Raw genomic sequence first — 19,875 nt, forward strand, 5'->3', positions numbered from 1 at the left:
TATAAAAAAAATCTGTTTGCTCTTTTGAGAAACAGATTTCATTGCAGAATTCTGCTGGAGCAGCACTATTAACTGATGCGTTTTGAATAAATCATTTTTTTCCATGCCAGTACCCTTTAAAGGTGAACTAACACTTTAGTGGAGTTGGCACCTTTCTTCCCAATTTGCCCAGCTTTCAGTGCTACGGAGACCAGAAAATCCTAACCCAGTTCACTTAGGAAGTCAGGTTGTCACATGATCCCACAGAGAGCAACCCCACATTTTTATGGTTGTAGTGACCTTAGAGATCAGGGGCTGCTGCCACAAGTCCATGTTTTGTAAATATGATCAAGAATATCCAGACCGACAAATGATAATAGAACATGTATGGGCACCATCAAAGAAGGTTATGGCCAAGGAATTAAGGATGCACAGAATCCAGGATATGGTTCAAGGTTTGGCCGAATCCAAGTGCCTGGCTGAGCTGAATCCTTAAAATCATGTGACTTTTCGTCACACAAACAAGGAAGTAAAAATTTTTCTCTTTAACCCTTCTTTTTTGGTTTGGATTCGGTTCAGTATTCGGTCCAATCTTTTATGATTGCTTAGGCCAATATTTATTACAGGACATACTATGCCTGTTTGCAAATATGTTATAATCTATCCTTAAAGAAAGTCTCTCTTATACAGAGGTGATCCAATGTCATTAGAACACATCTTTAATAGAATAATGTCACTCCGGTACCCCGTTTTCCTCCTGCAACATATTAGGTTAATTGCCTCCTAATGAACCCCACCCCAGTGTGCGCCTGTGAGAATGTGACAGGAGTCATTAGATTGTAAGCTCCACTGGGAAAGAAGTGAATAATCATCTCTGTACAGCACAGCAGAAGATGTTGGCGCTATATAAAAGATAATAAAAACATGTCAACATCTGACAAAGATGTATTCCCTGATGGACCATAAAGATGACTTATACCTTAGAGTTAATTTATAACATAACAGTAATTAAAATACTGTCCATCAAATGAAATGCAGTGCAGGGAACAATGTAATAAAGGGTAATTAAGAATCTAATTGTTGCAAAACACTGCACATCTGTGTTTCGTATCAAGAGATCGTATAATTTGCATGGATGGAACATCCCACTATTGGCTGACATTGTGCCGATGTGAATGAAAACAAATGGGGGAATGTAATGTGTTTCTTTAGAGCAAAGAACATTTGTAAAGTGAGTAAATGTGATCGATCTTTTTGACAAATAACAAATGTCTTTTTTTCTTTAGAAGAAAATTTCGGGCGACTTCAGAAAACAAAGCGCTCCAGAGTGCCATCCCACCAGCGATTTAGATTCTAGCCAGCGGGAGGCAGTTCGGGGAGATTAGTCTGTGTCTCGCCCTAAAAGACTTGCAAGATGTATTTTATGTTTAAGGGGCAACTTTATCAAAGGTTGAAGTGAAAATTGAAATAAAAAAATTTGAATTGAGCTAATTTTTGTGTATTTGAAAAAAAATTGCGTTTTGAAATGTATCATGTACTGTCTCTTTAAAAATTGAACTTCGACCATGCACCATTTAAAACCTGTTTTAGCCTATAGAGGACATCCTAGAACACATTTGGAGTCAACTGGTGGACTTTGAAAAATCGAAGGTTTTTTGGGGAAAAACTTTGAATCGTATGATTTGAATGCGCTATTACTTCGATTCATACTATTCGAATTTCTGTTGGTCTTTTTGAATTCGAATTTCGAAGTTTTTCAAATTTGAAATTCGACCCTTGATAAATCTGCTCCTAGTAATAGATTTTATAGCTAATTTTATTACAGTATATACTGTAAAGAATGGTACAGTATCTTGATTTTAAATTGGGGATGCACCGAATCCACTATTTTGGATTCGGCCAAACCCCCGAATCCTTCGTGAAAGATTCGGCCGAATACCGATACGAATCCGAATTTGCATATGTAAATTAGAGGTGGGAAGGGGAAAACACTTTTTACTTCCTTGTTTTGTGACAAAAGTCACCATCTTTCCCTCCCTGTCCCTAATTTACATATGCAAATTAGGATTCAGATTCGGTCCTGTCAGACAGAAGGATTTGGCCGAATCCGAATCCTGCTGAAAAAGGCCGAATCCCGGCCGAATCCCGAACCGAATCCTGGATTCGGTGCATCCCTAATTTTAATCAAGGAATAAAAGATTAAGCAACATCAATAAGCACTTTGTCTTAATATATGTATCTGGTTTTCATTATTATTGTACAATATAGTCCCAAACAAGCCAATTATGTCAGATAAAAGAACCCTGATGAGAAACAATACATTTCCAACAGTGGAAGCAATTAACTGCAAACAACACTTTTTAAAGCTCGGGAAAAAGGTAAATAATGATAGTTCCCTCTGAAACCGTTTTACTGAACCGATTAACTGTAAGGGAGCATATAATTATGCCTTCCATTTGTCTGCAAAGATAACAAGACACACATTTCTCTTAACGCCCAACTGTTGTTTGTGTATTTTACATGACACACTTCATAATTGATAGTGTCACTTTCAAGGAAGACAGATAGCGCGGCCAAGACTCCGACGGAAAAGGGAGAACAGTACGCAGAAATTAGTTATGCCGAGCAGAATTGGTCACAAAGTGAGTCCTCACAAAGCATATGGGCTTGCCAGCAAGGAGAGATTAAAAGCTGGTCTTCTCTCATTTTCACTCCTAGGGGTAAATTTACTAAGCGGCGAAAATTCGCTATCGACGGCTTTGCAGCCGTAGCAACTTTTCGACAGGCGAAAATTCGGTCAGACAAAGCTAATTTACTAGAATGTGAAGTGCGTACAGGGCACCAAACGCTGCAGAACTTTCGCTAGCGTTACTTTGGCAATCAAAGCGAAGATGCAATAGCATTCAATTATGCCTAGCGCAACTTCGTTAGAGGTCTTCGCTCAGGCTAATTTGCAAATGGCAGGAAATTATAAAGTTGAATGGATATATATGTTGCAGCAAATACATTACACAAGTCCAGGGAACCGTAATAAAGACAATAGAGTTTTTATATTGCCCTACACATGAGCCCACTGTATAGTTAATGTTCCATATGTTAGAAAAATCTATCAGGGAACCTGGTTACCCAAAAAAAATTTAAGGACTTTTGCAGGCTATCACACTGAAAAAAGGAAAAGACGCCAGCGTTTTTCTGGGACTTTGGAAATTTTTCCCACTAAAAATATGATGCAAGTAGATTGAGGAAGATCTATGCACTCCAATGCACTTCTCCTGGTCTGAGCTGGTGAAGGCAAGTCTGGTGAAAGAAGTAACGTTCAGTAAAATCCGCATCTTAGTGAATTTGCGGAGTAACATCCATTCGCCAGAGAGAAAATTCGCCTGGCAATAGAGTGCGAATGACCGCTCTCTTTTGCTAGCAAAGTTACACCTGCACCCGTTAGTAAATCGGCGAAGTGCCTGAAAGCGGTAACGCTGGAATTGTCGCCAGCGTTAGTCACTTCACCCTTTAGTAAATTTGCCCCCTAATTTTCTTTTTTCAAACCCGACTGGCCTGTTATATTAGTCATTATTTTCAAACGTGACACATAATCTTAGCTGGTGCTCCTCTTTACGCATGGATTAATTTAATAAAAGTAATTTATCTACTGCAAATTTTTATTCTAGAAGGCTGGAAATCAAGGTAAATCCTTAACCCAAGCTGGACAAACAACTAAATTTCTATGTATGTTAATTCCCCATATAATGGGTTAATGAAGTGAGTATATGGGGTTGTATTTTGCATATAAGAAGAATCAAGGCTTGGATGCAACTGCTCCTTTATCTGTACAGGTGTGGGATAAATTATCTGCAATTCTTGGGACCTGGGGCCCATGTCTGGACTGGGAATCAAAATATTCCCAAAAAAAAGGAAAAAGCAGGCGAGAAGCAGGAAGAAGAACGCTCCATGGTGGTCACTTAGAAACATAATGGGTTTCCGCATAAGTAACTGGGTGGGGGATCTTCTGAGAGAGCACCATGGAGCAATCCTCTTCTTCCACTTCTTCATTCTTCAATGAACACAGGCCAATATGTGGACAGTAGGTTGTGTTTTTGCTTAAAGTTCAGGTTTTCGGTTTAGAGTGCAACACCCAGAGCAAAGGAAAAGCAGTTAGAAGAACGTTCCATGGTGCTCACTTAGAAACATAACGGGACTCCAGATAAGGTATCCGGAACTTGATATGGGACCAATAATGCTTGAAATCTTAGGTTTTCTGGATATGGAATCTTTCCTTAATTTGGACACATACATTAAGTCTGCTAAAAATGTACACATTAATTCAACTTATCAAGTACAAGGTACTGTTAAATTATTATGAGGAAAAAGGAAATCATTTTTAAAAATGATAATTATTTGCTTATAATACACAAAAGCCATAAATATCCTGTAAATTATATCCTTATAAACGGTGAGTTCTGATGTCATCAGTTATAAACGGTGAGTTCTGATGTCATTTCTGTCACATGACTCACTGAAACTTGTGTATTATAATAAATAAAGTACCCCCAGTTGAAAAATATGAGGATATTAGAAGTTACCTCGGAGTTCCATGACCTGTATAAAATGGTCATGAAACTCCTCTGTAACTTATAATATCCTTATATTTTACAAGAGGGGGTACTTTATTCACTATATAATGGAGTCTATGGGAGATCCTCCTGCTGTAGCTTTTTGGAGAACGGATCCCATAGCTGTAATATGTTCCAAAGCAGCCACATTAGTGAGATGAATAAAATAAATCCAGTGGGCATATTTAAATCTTTTGGTAGTGCTGAATGAAATAAGATCAAAAAATATGTATGGACAACATCCCATTTAATTCCAGCTGGATCTTCTTTAGTAGCTCTGACAGCGCTCTTATTTCCAGTAGAGTGCATGCTTAATGAAAATGTTGCAGGATTATTAGCCATTCCTTTCAATTTATTACTGTTCACTTTCCAACACACTTGTCAGTCAAGAAGCCTCATGTTTTCACAAACAAATAAGGTCTGATTTTATAAATACATAGATGTACAAAACCTGTTATCCAGAATGTTTGGGATCTGGGGTTTTCCGGATAAGTGATCTTTCTGTAATATGAATTCCTTAACGGAACACCAAAAAATTAAACAGGGGAATGTAATAAAAGTCGCAAAGAGCAAAACAATTCGCACCAATAAGACTAAATATCCACATCTCGCAATGTAATATTGTTCCTTAAACTGTTATTGCATTGCGAATTTTTATTGCGCATTGCGAATTTTAATTGCGCAGTCATAAGAAGTGCTTTAAGGTGTCGTAATCTTTTGGAGCAAACATAACGACTTTTTCAGTAAAAAGTTTTATTACATTGACTGCGCATTGGCGCAAACTATAAAATTCGCAAACGGCCTTTCACTGTCGGAAGTGGTCGCTAAACAGTTTCCGGGTACGCAAAAGCTATATTAAATTCGCACAAAGCAAAATTTGTTCGCGCAAAGGCATAACTTTTCGCATTGCGAATAGTTTTTCCATAAGCGATTTTTATTACATTCCCCCGAAAGTGTCTTAAAGTAATGAAAATAAAATGTCCTGTTGCCTCACATTAGAACAACTAGTCTTTTTGCTTCAGAAAGTCTACTATACTTTATATAAACAAGCTGCTGTGTAGCCATGGGGGCAGCCATTCAAAGTTGAAAAAGGAGAAAAGGTAAATGATACACAGCCGATAACAGATAAGCTCTGTAGTATACAATGGGATTCTTCAGAACGTATCTGTTATCTACTGTGTATCTTGTGCTTGAATTGCTGCCCCCATGGCTACATAACAGCTTGTTTATATGTTGTATAGTTGTGTTTCTGAAGCAAACACATCAGTTATACCAGTGCAGAGCAACAGTACATGATATTTTCATTACTTTAAAACACTTTCATTTTTTGGTGTAACTGCTCTACTAGAAAATACTTCAAACATTAAATTGAACCAGAAGGATTGTTTTGTCTCTAATAAGGATTAAGGGGTCCGTTTACTAAAGTGCGTTAAAAATATTCGCACAATATATAGACAAAATTTTCGCCAAATATGTTATCGCCAGTTTACTAACCTGCGGTAAATATAAATTTGCGAATTTTCTTGCGCAAGAATAATTGTTCGCCAGTTATCGCATTTGCTGAAAATAACGCTACGTACACATTAACGCATGGTTTACTAAACAGCGAAATGTGCTAAAGACAAAATTAACGCCAGAATATTCGCAAACTTTTACCGCCACATATGAAGTGGCGTAAAAGTATTTTTTCTGCCAGAAAATTCTCAAGGGGCAGGAAATATCCCATAATAATGTTTTTTTTTACCCATCATTCTTTGCTGACAGGAGAGAGATCTGTAGCTATTGCTGACAGGATGTTTTGGCTTCTGCTTCTATCTGGTGCAACAGCAGCAGTTTCAGCTCAGAGTCGTATTATTGGCAGTGGCATCACAGTCCAAGGATTCGTCAGCCTCTACACTTTTTGGTTTCATTGGGATTGGCTACATTAAACTGTGCATTTCTATGAAGCAAAGAGATTGACTGGTATCATTTCCTATGATTCTATTGGCAGAAGAGTTTATATGATGCAAACATGTTTGATTGGTATTACTCTGGTGATGTTGTTGGATGGTATAATCATCAGTCAATAAAGTTTATAAGTTTTGAAGATGCATTTCTGGCCTTAAATGTCACAGTAAAAATTGCCATAATAACCGCCATAAAACAAGACTATTTTATAGCATAAATATTCGCAAAAACGTAATTTTTCGCCAGAAAATTCGCAACTCGCTAAAATTACCGCTAACGTAAGCTGGTTCCTTAACGTAGTTACCGCAAGTGATCGCAATGACTTCTGAGCGCATCGCTGTTTAGTAAACTTAGTCGCTGCGAATATTCTGGCGTAAAAATATTCTCAGCGATAGCATGCGGAAACTTAAAGTCAGATTTACCGCACTTTAGTAAACGGACCCCTAATAATATATTTGTTAGGACGACAAAGAACTTGCGTTATTATAACAGAGAAAACAGAAATTTTAATTATTTGAGCATATCTGCTCCTTAGCAATAAGTAACCAGTTGCTGTCGGCTGTGTAAAGACATGAGAAACTAAGTGAAGTTTCCCACCCAACTTCCCTGTTAATGTGTAGCCCTGCTTTAGCTTAAAGTGGACCTGTCACCTTGACACAAAAATCTGTATAATAAAAGTCCTTTTCAAATTAAACATGAAATCTAATTTTTATTTTTTATTAAAGCATTCATTACTGTTGTAAGCTCATTTAAATATCTCAGCTGTCAATCAAATATTGTCTGCCCCTCCTCTATGCCTTAGGCATAGAGGCGGGGCAGACAATTACTTTCACTTTCCATTCAGCACTTCCTAGATGTCACTGCTCTCCCCACATTCCCCCGTTCTCTTCACCATTTAATTGTGTAACCAGGACATGGGGATGGACATCGGGTCCCCCATTCTGGTGCACAAACAAGATTCTGAGATGATACAAGGCTTTTCTTAATAACAGTGTCCACAAAGGAAAACAATATTCAAATAATTCATATAGTGTAATAAAAGTTAATTTTGCTTGACTAATGTGATAAATAGGATTTTGAATATTTTTTTTGGGTGACGGGTCCGCTTTAAATCCAGCAGCGAGGAAGCAAAGGAGCTGATAAGAGATGTTTCGGTCCAGAGCAGAGGGAGAGCATCTCAAATGTTGGGCTTGATGCTGTGATTCTGCATTTACTACATTCCAGTCAATCACACAGTATCAATATGATACCCAGCTTTGGCACTTAAATAAGTCAATGCCAGTGTAAGTGCCACTAATAAGAGCAGAATAAAATTAACACTCCATTCTTCAAGTTAAATACATTTTTGACGCCCATAGACTTTAATTTTTTCAAATTTCAAATTTTTGCCAAAACAAAACAGGTCAAATTCGCCCAAGCCTACTCACAGGTTCGGGATCCAGCCATAGTATGACACACTGACTCATCCCACACCCACTGGCTAAAGAATACAACAGTCTGGCTAAGACTAAAGGCACAAAGAGCAGTTATTTTTTACTTTTTGCCCCAATCCCAAGGGCCTCTCTTGACTCAGTCAGAAGCTATTTGGCCTGTGTGAAGGACCAAACAGTTGCCTTCCTAGCTAATATCTGATCTGAGATTGTTCATATATTGGTAACATAGTCCAACAACCCATACATGATCCAACTGTTGGCCTAGAAGTTTGGAATGGTACAGTCTGACCCAATGGTTAAAGTGACTTGGCTAAGCAAGTAGTTCTGTAAGTCTGTTTGTATGGAAAATAAACTGGTCGCTTGTTTGATAGCTTTTCCTTTACTGACACTCTAGCAGTGGCGTAACTATAGAGGAAGCAGACCCCGCAGTCACAGTGGGGCCAGGGGAACAGGGGGCCGGGACTGTGGGGTCTGCTTTCTCTATAGCTAATAAGAAAACCCCCTCCTCCCTAGACGGTGAGGAAGGGGACCAAAGTTGAGACGGGATGTAGACGGAGTCGGGGTAGAGCATGGGCAGAGTCGGTGGGATGTGGGTGGGGAGGAGGCGGGATGTGGGTGGGACAGGAAGTGGGCGGGGGGATGGGGATCGGAGTGCGCCGGCCCCTGTGCAGGGGAGCCCGGTGCACTCTTTTTACGCCACTGATCTCTATCCAGAAAGCAAAAAAAATAAATAAACAAGCTGACTAACACTGGACATAAAACACAAAGTCCAGCATGCAACAAACGTATTTAGTCTCTGCTAATAAAGGGGACTTTCCTTTCACTTATCTCATTTGCAATAAAACTTCTGAGTGTGTCATGCTAGAAAGTAGCACAGACAGCAGGAAAGGAACAAAAGCACAGGGGCCGATTTATCAATAATATAATAAGGATCTTTTTAGGATAGTGCATCGCTAGCAATACCAATCTTTTTCCTATTTAACAGTTTATTTTGTGCTCACAAAAACGCTCTCTCTATCTCTCTTCGGCTGTGCATAATATAGCGCAGACACGTGCAGCTGCTGAGCATGGCCCAGTACTGGCACCCACTGAAGCACAAAGTGTCGGACTGTTCAAAGCAAAGGAGACAAATGAGCACATGTACTTGCACTGATACATGTGTCAGTTCATTAACGCTTTCCCGACTTCTCATGCTGTTAGATAAGAATTTAAATCAAACTGCTAGGAGACCTAGATTCTAAAGGATTATGGAATCCAGAAAACCCCAGGTCCCAAGCATTCTGGATAACATGCCCCATACCTGTAATCCATATTATGGTTGGGTAATCACCCAGTGGGTGCAATAAGCTTTTTAAACAAGCCTTCCCTTCATACAGGCACGGATTAACCCACATTAATGAGTAATCAAACTGCAAATGATTTTAAAAAAACAATGAAATATCCATAGAGGGGAACAGGGCGAGACAGGGATAATTTCTTTCTACTAGAGAAAACAAGTCATTAATAAACAGGACAATCTCTGTGCGATCAAAAGAATTGCCCTTTTGCTCAGAGATTCAGAATGAACAATGGGCAGTGACGGTTTTCCTGGAGTGTTTAACAATCGCTGAAGGAAGGCTCCTCAGACTGGTTGAGTGAGAAAGCAGCCGGCAATTCCACTGGACACCGGCCAAGCCTTTAGCATTTAAGTCTGCCAGTCTCAGCACCGGCCTCACTATACGGAGACGGGAGGCTTCGATTCAATTCACGATTTGCTAAATCTTTCCTTTTAAATAGAGAACAATGGTGTCACTCACATAAATGGGTAACTCCCCATTACTTAAGTCTAGACTGTGAGTATTCTGGCCCTGTTAATGATATATTAATATTTACACCAGCTACATTATGAAAAAGAAGTGATAACCTCCTAACCAGTGAGGCCTTGTTGAGCTACTACTATTACTACAAGGGGTGGTGGGACCACATCACTGCCCAAAAATTTCCTAAATGTTCTTTCCCAAAAGTAATTTTAGAGTTTAATGTCCCTGTCTCTAGTGTCTCAGTTTGGCAGTTTAGTAAACCAGAAGCACCTGAACTGTTACAATTTACTAGATTTAGTTGATACAATTAGTTGATACATTTCTCAGCAGTATCTGCGGAATATCAGCAACTATTGTATCAATTCTAACAGCTGCCTTTAAAGGGGTTGTTTACCTTTGAGTTAACTTTTAGTATGATGTAGAGAGAGATATTCGGAGACAGTTTGCAGTTGGTTTTCATTTTTTATTATTTGGGGTTTTTGAGTTATTTAGCTTTTTATCCAGCAGCTCTCCAGTTTCCAAGTTTAGCAATCTGGTTACTAGGGTCCAACTTACCCTTTATGTGAATGAGACTGAATAGTAATAAAAGAGGGCCTGAATAGAAACATGAATAATACAAAGTAGAAGTAATCCATGTATAGCCTTAAAGAGCATTTGTTTTTTAGATGGGGTCAGTGACCCCTATTTGAAAGCTGGAAATAGTCAGAAGAAGAAGGCAAATAATTAAAAAACTATAAAAAAAAAAACAGATAATGAAAATCAGCTGAAAAGTTGCTTAGAATTGACCATTCGATAACACAGCAGTCCTCAACCTTTTTTGGCCCAGGGACCAGTGTAAAGGAAAAAAATGTTGCAAGGACTGTGGGGAGGGGGGATCGGGAGGGGGTCAGGGGGGCCAGCGGCATATGCACGTCCAATTCGGCAAGCCGGCATTAATTGCGGGCTAGGCTTGGCAGCCCAGTTCAGGACTGTCCGCGGCCCAGTGTTTGGGGACCCCTGATATAACATATTTAAAGTTAACTTAAAGGTGAATCACCCCTATCATGAAACTCAGGTATTCTGCTAAGCAGGGACAAAGACAACAACTACACTTCAATATTATAAAAACAGTCACATATAGAAAATAGAAAGTAATTGGAAAAAGTCTATTTCTGGTGAAATATCTGAAACAAACTGAACTGGCTGAGGTTGCTCTAGGGTTGGCGTCTGCACTTTACTTTCAGTTCTTTTTAGCCATCTAAGATTACGGCATCCTGTTTGGGCAATAAACCACGGTAAGGAAAACGGCTTGGCTGAACCATAACAAGAGAACAATGAAGGTGCTGTTGCTGTCAGAATAAGAAGTTTCATAACATTCCTGGAAGTATGTGTAACAGTACGTATTGTTTGTGAAAAAAATATTGGCAATAGACAGTGGCAGACAACAGGAAACACACAATAAACAAGTCAGATATTCCCACATCAGTGGAAGGGAACTCGCTCTGTAGTCAAAGAGGCTCTTACATGTCGTAATGTAAACATAAAGCATAGGGAGAAATGGCAGCTGTAACATACTCCGTCCCCATGTGTGATTAGAGGTCAGCTCAGTATTATGCTGCACAATGCATTGATTTCCACGTGGAATTCTACTGAAATATGGCAACTAGCAGTGGCTGCACACTACTACTACAAAAAAAAAAAGGAATGGAGCAATTCCTCTTTATATAATAAGACCTAATATAATCTAAAGCAGTGATACCCAACCAGTGGCTCACGAGGAACATGTTGTTCCCCATCCCCTTGGATTTTTCTCCCAGTGGCCTCAAAGCAGGTGCTTATTTCTCAGTTCCTGGCTTGGAGGCAAGTTTACATCTGAATGTTTTTCACAGGTAAAAAATGTTGGGGACCCCCGATCTAAAGCGTTATAGTGGCAGAGAAAATGAATTAGTGTTTATCTTGAGCATATCATGGGGTTCCTCTGTTTCACAGGCAGACCATTATAGCAACATATACAGTATACCTATGGTCTAACTCAGTGATCCCCAACCAGTGGCTCGTATGCAACATGTTGCTCTCCAATCCCTCAGATGTTGCTCTCAATGGCCTTATAGCAGGTGCTTATTTTTGAATTCCAGGCTAGAAGGCAATATTTAGTTTCATAAAAAACATGTGTACTGCAAAACAGAGCCTTCTTTAGGCTGCCAGTCCACATATGGGCTACCAATAGACAATTACAGCCCATATTTTGCACCCCTGGAGACTTATTGTATGATTATGTTGCTCTCCAAATTTTTTTTAGATTTAAATGTGGCTCATGGGTAAAAAAGGATAGGGACCCCTGGTCTCACTCAACTGGATTACTGTACTGGATTTGTTGCTGTTATATTCTTGGAAAATTAAGAGCATAACTTCACAACTAACCCCCATATATTACAGTTTTATTCAAGAATACATATCTGTGTAATGGAGTGCATGTATGGGATCTATTATCTGCAAACTCGTTATCCAAAATGCTCTGAATTACAGGAAGGACATCTCCCATAAACTTCATATCAATCAAATCACTCAAATGTTTAAAAATGATTTTCCTTTTTCTCTGTATCGATAAACCAGTAGCTTGTACTTGATCCCAACTAAGATATAATTAATCCTTATTGGAAGCAACACAATCCAATTGGGTTTATTTAGGGGCAGCTTTTTCAAGGGTTGAATTTCGAGTTCATGGGAGTTATTTAAACCTCCCATAAACTCGAAATCCAACCAATCAAAATGTATTAAAAATATCACATTTTTCAAAGTGATTCCCAAGCTAGAGTCGAATTCGAATCAAATTCAATTCTCAGAAAAAAACTCAAATGTCAGGAAGGCTGCAAACAACTCCAAATTGATCCCAGGACGTCTTCCATAGGCTAAAACAGCAATTCGGCAGGTTTAAGGTGGCGAATAGTCGAATTCGAGTTCTTAAAGGGCCAGTGTATGATAAATCTCAAAAAAACAAATTGAAATTTTTTTAAAAAACTTCAATAAATTTTAATAATTCCCTAGTTGAATTTGACAGCTTTTCCTGTAAAAAAAACGAAAATTCTAATTTTTCACTTTAAACCTTTTTTTTTTTTTTTTTTTTAACAGAGTTAAGGTATGGAGATCCAAATTATGGAAACATCCATTAACCGGAAAACTCGGCATTGGCTCATTTGGTCATCTGAAAGGGTCAAAATAAATATGAATGTGGAGATGGGATTTCTGCAGCTATTCTGGCTCATTAGGTGACCTTCCACATTCATCACTGGGAGCCACCAGCAGCCACATTTCTTTTTTTTTTTTAACAATTACTACAATTAAGTTTAGATAGGACTGTGCAAGATCCAATTTACAAAAAGACCTCTTATCAGGAAAACTCCAGGCCCTGAGCATTCTGGATAACAGGTCCCATATGCGGCTGTCGCGCCAGGCTACTACCCAATGGGTTATACTTATCTAAGAATGAAGTTAGAGATCGCCACAGTCCACTAGCGTGAATACCGCCTCCCTCCATTCATTTCTATGGGATTTTTTATCAAATGGTGAACTTTACCCATTGATAAATACTCTTTTAAAAATCCCATAGAAATGAATAGAGAGTGGCGGAATTTCACTCTAGTGATCTCTATTACTTCACTCTTTGATAAATATACCCCAATGTATATATTTTACCTCTCAAGATTTACATTAATGCCAGCAGGAATGCAACTTTCTATGTTTTGTTGCCCACCTGTAAGAGTGCAGACGACAAAACATCCCGTCAGTCAGGGCACATAAGGAGCATTCAGAGATATGTTGAAAATCTGTTTTGACAAGGTTTGTTGAAAGCTGTTCATATTGCCATTACATGTTTAATTACTCACAGGCACTTCTATCCAGCCTAGTAAAGACTTGCTATGGCTACTCTGTGGGCTGTCTGCGCCTGCCTTTTCAAGCCCAATCGAAAGGCTGAAGCTTCTATTGAGGAAATGGAATCATGGTTTGAAGAGATAGTAGAGCATAAACAAACTCCCTCTATTGCAGTCTCGTAGGGAGTGTCTCTGGGAAAAATGAGCAGGCAGATATAAGATCTCATGTACAGAACGCTCTAGGATGGAAAGTTTTGTGCAACACTGCTGCCTCTTCTCTGTTGCAGACACATTTATCAAACACTGGCAAAAACTTCATTTATTAAAGGATAAGTAAACCTTTTAAATAAGTGAATGTTAAATTAATGAGGGGGCTATTCTAAGAACATTTGACATGTACATTCATTATTTTTCTTTAATTCCAAGATATTAAGGGATACATGTACTGTTAACATGAGTGAATTTTATTACAACAGCGCCACCTGCTGGTCAGTTTCCCACCAGTCTGACCACCAAGTAGTCAAGGGAGTTGTCAGGAGAAAGAAAGAGGCTGCTCTGATGTTCTTCTGCTTAGGAATAAAATTAGAAACCTTTCTCAAATCTTTACTAAGCAGAAGAAAATCAGAGCAGCCTCTTTCTTTCTGCTGACAACTTGGTCGGTCAGACTGGTCAGAAAATGACCAGCAGGTGCGCTGTTGTAACAAAATTCATTCATATTAACAGTACATGTATCCTTTAATATCCTGGAATAAAAACGAAATAAATAGTGAATGTACATCGCAAAAGTGCTTAGAATAGCCCCCTCATCAATTTTACATTCTCTTATTTTAAAGGTTTACTTATCCTTTAAGGGGCAGAATGACTGGGGCTTGCAAAGTTATCATTCTACAAACTCACTTCCTACCAGGAGCTGGTCTTCTTCTTTTTCAAACAATAGACTTGCTTGGGTTTCCAATAAGTGATTTGGTCTGATTTTGCCTCCAATAAGGATTAATTATATCTTAGTTGGGATCAGGTACAAGGTACTGTTTTATTATCACAAAGAAAAGGGAAAACGTGTTTTAATATTTGGATTATTTGGATAAAATGGGGTCTATGGGAGATGGCCTTTCCGTAATTGTGAGCTTTCTGGATAGCAGGTGTACGGATAATGTATCCCATACCTGTAATTCACATTTTTAAAAATGATTTCCTTTTTCTCTGTAATAATAAAACAGTAGCTTGTACTTGATCCCAACGAAGATATAATTAATCCTTATTGGAAGCAAATCTTTTTTGTTTAAATGATTTTTTAGCAGATTTAAGGTATATAGATCCAAAGTAAAGGTGAAAGATCAATTGGGACCTGTTATTCTGGATAGCAGGTCCCAAACAGGTGACATTTTATTTGTAATATTTGTTTTGTTAGTAAGCCACAGAAGAAATTGAAAAACTATAAAGAGATACAGCAATAGCAAGGGTCGTAAATGTACATTAAAGATTTATCTGCCCTTGCCTCAAACTTGCTTTTCTCTCCATGTGACTTCATACAACCACTGGGTTAAAAGATGATAAAAAAAAACAAAAAAAAATTCTCCCCTCTCACCCACAGTAAGAGTCAGCGCTTATCTCATAGGATTACACACCAAGGAAAAAGTAATTGTTGATTAAGAGATTTGATGTAAAAATCAGATTTCGGCATTAGTATTTTTCAGGTCAACTCAACGGCAGCCAGCATTGACCCAAAAGCCTTGGGATAAGTAAGACTGGAAAGATTTTTTTTTTTGGGAGTCCAAGCTTTAATTAAATGATAAGATTAGAGCTCCCCACAGCGACAAACAGTATCTATGATTAATCCAATTATCTAAAACAACAAAGCCCAAGCAGAACAAGGTGTGAATATTGCACACTTCTCCTTTTCCTTGTGTTTCCCTCTTTTGACAGCTCAACCCGCAGTCCCTCGTTTGTACTGGAAAGTCCAGTTTTTCTCTTGACTGAACAGCGAGAAAAATAAACAAACTTTCTAACCAGATAAGATACTTTTGTAACAATTTCGAGATAAGCAAAAAAGTAATTGTAACAATATAAGATAACAGGTCCCTTGGGAAAAGTTAGACTCACAGCTTAAAGGGCAATTCCCCTGCCAAATTTTGTAAAATGAACATGGTAATTAGGGGGTGTGGCCAAAAAATGGGCGTAGTCAAAAAAAATTCGCCATGCTACGCGAAGTAACTTTTTTGTCCCTCTTTTTATTTTCAAAATGTTCGGAGGTATGGTTCGCCTTAGTGGAGATTACAATCTAAGGTCCCTATTACATTCCCATACATTATGGGCAATTTTACAGGTCAGTACCCATGGAAAACCCATGCCAGCACAGGGAGAATGTACAAATTCCTTACAGATAATGCTCAGGATGGAGCTGAACATAAAGGGCAGCAATTCTAACCAGTGAGTCCCCTACTAGATGAAACTTCAGTTTTATGGCCTGCAGCAAAAGCATATCAAACACAACCTCCAACTGGGGAGAGGGCCAGGTAATAAAGGGGCACATGTTTTATAGGTGTTGGAGGTCATGAGTGGAGGAAAGACCACAAAATGTTTTTACAGATACAGAGATTGATTCCAGTGCCATGCTTTTAGCCAGAAAGCAGCATTCTTTCCACCACAATTGTGGGCAAAAGGGGGCATTGCATCTAATTCATTTGGGCAAAATACAGGTATGGGACCTGTTACCTAGAATGCTCGGGACCTGGTGCTTTCCGGATAACAGATCTTTCTGTAATTTGGATCTTCATACCTTAAGTCCACCAGAAAATCATGTAAACATTAAATAAACCCAATAGGCTGGTTTTGCTTCCAACAAGGATTAATTATATCTTAGTTTGGTTCAAGTAGAAGGTACTGCTTTATTATTAAAGAGAAAAAGGGAATCATTTTTAAAAATGTGGATTATTTGGATAAAATGCACTCTATGGAAGACAGCCTTTCCATATTCTGGAACTTTCTGGATAAGGGGTTTCCGGATAATGGATCCCATACCTATTCTGATTGGAAGCCCAGTTAGAAGTTCTGTATGTTATTGTAGGTAATGAAGACCCACATGTAAAGAGGTGGTCCATTTTTTGGGGCAAATCTGTCTGACCCACAAGTACCACCCAAACCTAACTCACACAGAACGGTCAAAATAGCGTTGTTAAAGGGGATACAAGCACACCAATAACATTTTGGCTATTGAAAATGCTAACCATCTTTCCAATCATTTTTTCAACATTTCAATGGCTTGAAAATATAACTGCTATTAAAACAGGGTCTGCTATTTTCACTGCATTTTTGCAGACTATTGAAACAATACAACAAGGCAGCATGCAAGGCATTCCGGGAACTGGAATCTTGGCCTTTGGAGAGATGAATTCTGGGGCACTGAGTCAGATTCATGTGACGTCATTAATTATCTTCATATTTTACAACAGGGGGTTTACCAATGAGTCATGTGACACCACCATTATAAGAGATGATGATATAAACACAGGTTATGCCTTTTTTTTTTTTTTATAACAAACACAAATAGTTTTGGCAAATAAAACATGATTGGAAGGTTTTGGGAGTGTCCAAATACAGAATATGACCATAAAACAAACAAAAAAATGCTACAAAATAAATAAAGTATTCAGAGAACTTAAAAGTTATAATATTAAAGAATACAGATAATTACTATTGTAGGTGCAAGAAAATCAATATACATGTATATAGGCTCTTAATCCTGATGTGTTGCGATGTATTTACAGTATTCCACAAAAGTTATGACGACTTCCTTGGGGGGAGCTCTATACTTCTAGGCCAGTCAATGGCCAGTGGGTTTAAAGGAGAACTAAACCCCCTCCTAAAAAGAGCCCACATTCACCCCCTCCCTGCTTCCTCCCTGCACAGTCCACTATTTTAAAAATTGTCACAGAAAGTTACACAGACCACCCCGTGCAGAGTAGCGCAGTGGACTGAACTCTGTTGTGCGTAAACTTTATAGTGAAAAATCTGTACATGGTATAAGAGGTGTGTGTGTGTGTTCTGTATAGAAGGAGTGGATTGTTACTTTTAGTAATTAAGACTTAACAGAGAACAAAGGATTTACATTCTACCATTCTATTACTCCTTTACTGTCACAATAAACCGAGTGGGTCTAATTTTTCTATCCTCAGTGTTGTGTTATCCAGTGTTGGAATAGTGTGCGGCATCGCATAGGGAGTGTGTCCTTGGGCACTCCAGTAGCAAAGATAAAGCCAGTTGTTTGGGCTCTGCCAATTGCGGTATTCCCTTTATAAAGGCAACAATACAATTCAGGAACTTTCTATTTTATAACGGCCCTTTAAATCTAACTGTGCAAGTGACAAAACAATAAGGGGCATATTTATTAAGGGTCGAATTTCGAATTGATATAAAACTTCGAAATTTGATTTCAAAAAGACCAACCGAAGTGAAGTTGACGTTTTTTTTGGGTCGAAGAGGTCTGTATTCGGCCGAATTCTAATCGTACGTTCAGGACCATCATCAGAAATCGCAGGGCCCCATACGACAAAATTTCCTGGGCTGCACCCACCGCAACCCCCACCTACAGGTCCGCCCTCCCCATCCCACAGGTCCGCCCCCACCACACAGTAAAAAAAACAAAAAAATATTGGTGGCTAGGGTTTCCACATGTTAATAAAAAATAAAAAGATATTGGTGGTCAGGGCCCCTCATAAAAACATTTGTGTCCAGGGCCCCCCCATTAAAAAATATTGGTGGCTAGGACCGCACATGAGAAAAAAACAATTGGTGGCCAGGCCCCCCCCCACATTATGAGAAAATTGGTGGCCAGGGCCCCTTAAACGTCCATGCCTTCCCGAAGTCAGCAACTCTCAGAAAGATGGGGGGCCCGGCTAATCAAGTAAGCGTGGTGTGGCCGGGCCCCCCTTACCCTTGGGGCCCCCTACAACTCTCTCCCCTGTCGGCTGCCCTGTGTACGATCGAAGGAATATCGCATTCGATCGTATTCAAAGTTTTCCCCCCGAAAAACTTTGATTTCTCAAAGTCCACCAACTGACTCCAAATAGATACTAGGAGGTCCCCCATAGGCTAAAACAGCACTTTGGCAGGTTTAAGATGGTGAATGGTCGAAGTTTTAAAGAGAGGTTACATGATAAATTTCGATATTCGAATTTCAACGTTTTTTCAAATTCGAATCAAATTTGGACTATTCCCTAGTACACAAAAAATAGCTCGAAATTCGACGTTTTTAACTTCAAAAATTCACCTCGACCTTTGAAAAATCTGCCCCTAAGTGTAATTGTGCCATATTGTGGGTAGTTAAGGGGGGTAGTTAAGACACATTAAGGGGAATGCAATACAATTCACAAAGTTGCACTAAATCTAGATTCAACTGGAGTAGTGTGTGCAGCTGTTATTGCCCCAGTGTGAGTAAATGTTGTTAGGAACACTGTATTGTTAGTACTGCTGCTGATCCTTTGGGGATGTGAGGCTGAGTTCTTGCACCGTGAGATTTAGCCTTCCCATGATGTCAACAATGATGGCACGGTGCCTCATCTGATAACCCCCAGCTTCCCTCACTGTGAGTGTGCCATTGACTCTCACTTAATTATAGCACAGAAGCTTTAGACAGGGTCACATTGGCTTACGTCTGTCGCAACTGTGGCCCTAGTCTCATGGGGCCACATAACTGATATACAATGTATTTTAATCTTGGTTATATATTCACTAGGTTGGCAGCTGCACATGCAGCAGAACATGTACTGACAATATATGTGTTATATAAGGTATGTATAATATATATAGCATGTTGATCTTCCCTGGACATTAATATATCATTGAAAAAGAAGGTGAATATACACTTCACTTAAAAAAGCACAAGAATAACCCACAAGTGTTACCGATGAGGGCATTGCATTTGCTTCTGGGAACAATGTCGCTTTAAAAGGTGAAACTTTCACTCTGGGTAACGCTGGGCAGAAGCCAAGCCGACAATATAAAGGAAACAAGGACAAAGTGTGCTTGATCAACGTTACCTTATCCCTATCAACAGAAAAGCCAAGAGGAGATGTAGGACTCTAACAAAAAGTGAAAATGTATCCAATGGGAATGGTACCCCTTACCTTTATCTTTATATAATGCAACTTGTGTATTGATACAAAAACACACAGAAAGAGATTACACAGAACTAGATACAGCCTCCACGGGAAGCACTACAATTTATTGTGTGATATATTTAGGGGCTCCCACTTTCACAGAACCT

At 39.0% G+C, this 19,875-nt stretch overlaps 1 protein-coding gene across 10 annotated transcripts in view; it reads right to left on the reverse strand.

Moving 5' to 3' along the window:
• The window catches only part of mast4.S (microtubule associated serine/threonine kinase family member 4 S homeolog), a 332,602-nt gene that overhangs the window by 102,724 nt on the left and 210,003 nt on the right, over positions 1 to 19,875 (reverse strand). The window lies entirely within an intron of this gene.

The sequence above is a fragment of the Xenopus laevis genome, chromosome 1S (genome assembly GCF_017654675.1).
Source record: "Xenopus laevis strain J_2021 chromosome 1S, Xenopus_laevis_v10.1, whole genome shotgun sequence".
NCBI classification, from domain to species: Eukaryota; Metazoa; Chordata; class Amphibia; order Anura; family Pipidae; genus Xenopus; species Xenopus laevis.